Here is a 2,979-nt window from a genome sequence, read left to right on the forward strand (position 1 = left end):
TAAAAATTGCTTTAAAATTAAATTTAGGGGAGTTAAGCAGGGCTAACCCATTTTCTTATGGTGAGATGAAGCGAAAAGGATTAAAGGAGGTGATGACGTGATGTGACACTTACATTGAGTTATAATGACGTGAATGTGTAGCTCATAGCCTAGTAGTCAATGAGTGATAGTTAATTATGGTGACTAACCTTGATAAAGTGACCCATTATGGATCCTTTAAATTTTTGCTATCTAATATGACTCATGACAATTCAATACGATATATCTCTAAAATATAAATGTGTATTTTATTTATCTGCATGTGTCTCAAACATAATATGACCAAGCTATTGCGACATATCCATTAAAAGTCATCAAAATTCTTAACACATATAATCCACTAAAGACATGTATGACTTGATATAACTTCTACCAACATTTTATGACATAAGACTTGTTTACACATATTTAACATAGAATAAATGGTCAATTACGGTAAACAACGATAAATTATGGTCAATTAGAGTCGACTATATTGGTCTACGACCAGTAGGGATGAGTAAAAGCGTTACTGGTAACGGTACTGTATCATTACCAACTTTGGAATTTTTAGTACGCGCCAGTGTTCCTAAGCTGTCTCCTTCACAACAAGTTTTGAACTGAATATTTCGGCACATGTACTAAAAATCTGGAAAAATCGGTCTAGGTACCCGCTTATCCCTAACAGCCACACATAATAATAATAATAATAATAATAATAATAATAATAATAATAATAATAATAATAATAATAATAATTTATTATAATAAATGAAATTCCTAAAAAGTAAAACATGAAATTTCTATAGCCATGGCCCTAGTGGTATGTCGATGCCTAGAGTTTATCCTCCCCTAAAAGGTGTATGGTTTAAATATAACTAAGAGGATATATATGTGTGTTTTAATGTAATTGTACGAGATGTGTGTTTGTTTCACGGGTGAAAATGAGCTAAGCTACTAGTGAACTACTTGTGATCAGATTGTAAAAAAGCTCAATCGAGCCAGAGCCTAAAAAGAAGCTCATATTACGAACGAGCCTAATTTCGAACTTCACATATTGAGCTCAAGTCAGCTCGAGACCCTTAACAACCCTATTATTATAAAAATTTATAATATATATATATACATATATATATATATAACTATATATATATAACAACTGTTAATATACATAATGTTATGTATATTATGTGATATATACAACTATAATTGAAATATGTATAGAAATATACAAAAGTATTATATAGTAAATCAGTCGAGCCCGCATTGAACTCGAACACTAAAAATAATGCTCGAAACAACCAGTGGCTGATGCAATGTGTTGGCAGGGGTAGCACCCGCTACCCCTCAACTTCTTTAATGAAGTGAAGTATTTATATGTTTATAACGTTTTATGTATAACGTTACCCCATGAATTATGTTATGTTACCCCTTAAGGTTTTTAAAACCTAGAACTTCACCTTTCAAAATTGTGAAGTCAAGAATGATTAAAAGCCTATAATTTAATCAAAATTATAAAGTCCAACTTAAATAATCGGGTGAAGGTACATGTGAAATGTGTTACCGGTATGTGCGAAACCGGCAACCATGCGCCGGCACGTGCCAAACGGGTAACTGGGTGTCGATATGCGAGAAACGGGTAACACGGTGCAGACGCGATACCAGGTCCGGGACGAGCGAAGCGCGTAACCGAGCACCTATATGAGTGAAACGGGCTGCCAAGACCCGGTACACATGAAACTGTAGTCAGATGCCGGTACACACGAACCGGGTAACCCAGAGCCGGTATGCGTATAACGTGAAACCGTGCCCGTTACATGCGATACACGTGACTGGGTGCTGGTACGAGCAAAACACATTACAAACCCGGTACACGCGTAACCGAGCCTGATACATGCAAATCACGAAATTGGGTGCCCGTCCGCGAAACGGGTAAAAGATTTTTTTCTTACTGTATAGTTTAACTTTTTTTTTTGCGCTACCCCTAAAACAATTTTCTAGATCCTCCACTGGTCAAACAAGTCAAACTTGAGCTCAGATCGGGCTCGATTGCACTCCTAGTTCGTTATTCAAAAAATAAAACAAAAAATAATTATAATAATAACATCAATAATTAACACCCAACTTCAATATTAAATCATAATAATAACTATAATAATCCTTTAAAAGTTATAAAACATAAATTTACTTGAATCGTAATATTTAAAAAGATTAAAAGAAACAAAAAAAAACTTACGTACCACATAAGTGAAGTAGGGAAAATAAGATGTAAACATACCTAAATAAAATTGATTTTGTCTTCATCTGCATCTCTTTCTCCAACTGAAGTATCCATAGAAATCGGGATGTCCACGTTCCCTACCAATGATTCAAACCCCACCATCACGTCACAGTTACTCCTTCTCACTCTCTGCGCACTATTGAAGCTGTTGGCTCTGTGCGAAGCAAGACACTCACCCGGTTGATCAAATATTTGCAACAGTACACTATTACCAGTACACTATTACCACTTCAATTCTTCTAGGATTTTGAGATCCCAATATAGATTAGATGGTCTTCAATAAACTCTAACAAATGCATATTAAACCAAACACCTAAGAATAATCTACCCGTCTAGTCCGGGTTTTCCAAATTATTTAAATCAAATTTTAACCAAAATGTTCACATAAAAAGTGATGAAAATGTTCAAAACTGAAAAGAACTGAATAATTATTACAAAAAGATAAGGATACAAAATAGAGTCATTAAGTCCAAAGAACCTAAAGAGAATTGAAGGGGTGGAGGAACCAGGTCTTTAAACAATGGTGCAATCTACTGTAAATATCAACACCTAAAGTAAGATGTTTCACTTCGTTGATATATATAAAACTGGTTTGCACACAAGATGCACATAAATTTCATTTAAATCGATAAAAAACCAAATTTTAGAAAATAATTGTGAATGATTTGTAAATTTATTTG

This window comes from Bidens hawaiensis, unplaced genomic scaffold, assembly GCF_021521415.1.
Source record: "Bidens hawaiensis isolate Kalapana, Puna unplaced genomic scaffold, B.hawaiensis_p1.1 tig00022757_1, whole genome shotgun sequence".
Classification (NCBI taxonomy): domain Eukaryota; kingdom Viridiplantae; phylum Streptophyta; class Magnoliopsida; order Asterales; family Asteraceae; genus Bidens; species Bidens hawaiensis.